Source organism: Seriola lalandi, unplaced genomic scaffold (assembly GCF_002814215.2).
Source record: "Seriola lalandi dorsalis isolate HSWRI2012SDOR001 ecotype SW California unplaced genomic scaffold, Sedor1 jcf7180002054846, whole genome shotgun sequence".
Taxonomy (NCBI): domain Eukaryota; kingdom Metazoa; phylum Chordata; class Actinopteri; order Carangiformes; family Carangidae; genus Seriola; species Seriola lalandi.
The window spans coordinates 1-560 of NW_019525399.1; positions in this window are offsets into that span (position 1 = coordinate 1).

Sequence of the window (560 nt, forward strand, 5' to 3'; positions counted from 1 at the left end):
ATTCGACGAATGTGTCATTGACAGGAAAACCACAGTTTGTATTTTGGCAGCTGCTGTTGTTTGATGTGAAGAGTGCAGTTACAGGAAGAGTCACTAGATGGCGGAGGGATTCGCTCTGTGACTTATCTTTGTTTTCATGTTCACAGTTTGTTCCCAGTTGACTGGTGAAATAAATTATTATCATTTAAAAGAACTTATTTAAATTTGACCACATGACCTTAGTGTTGGACTTTCCAAACAAAAGTGGTTGTGATATCACTCTTGAGACCATGTAGCATCTGTTCAAAGAAGAATTTGGTAATGTAATCAACAGTTGTCAGGGCATAAAACCAATTATTGTTATTGATCTTTACGTTGGTGCTGAAAGAAATTGTTGAAATCGAAAATTGAATCGGATCATGACCTTGAAATGGAAAGTCAGATTGAATCCTGACACCTCAACTAAACATCAAATAAAATGATCTGTACCTTTGTGATGAGGCCGTCATCGGGGAAACAGATGATGAATGTGTGTGTGTTTCCACAGCTCTGCTCTCTGAAGGTCTGCTGTCTGTCGTCCA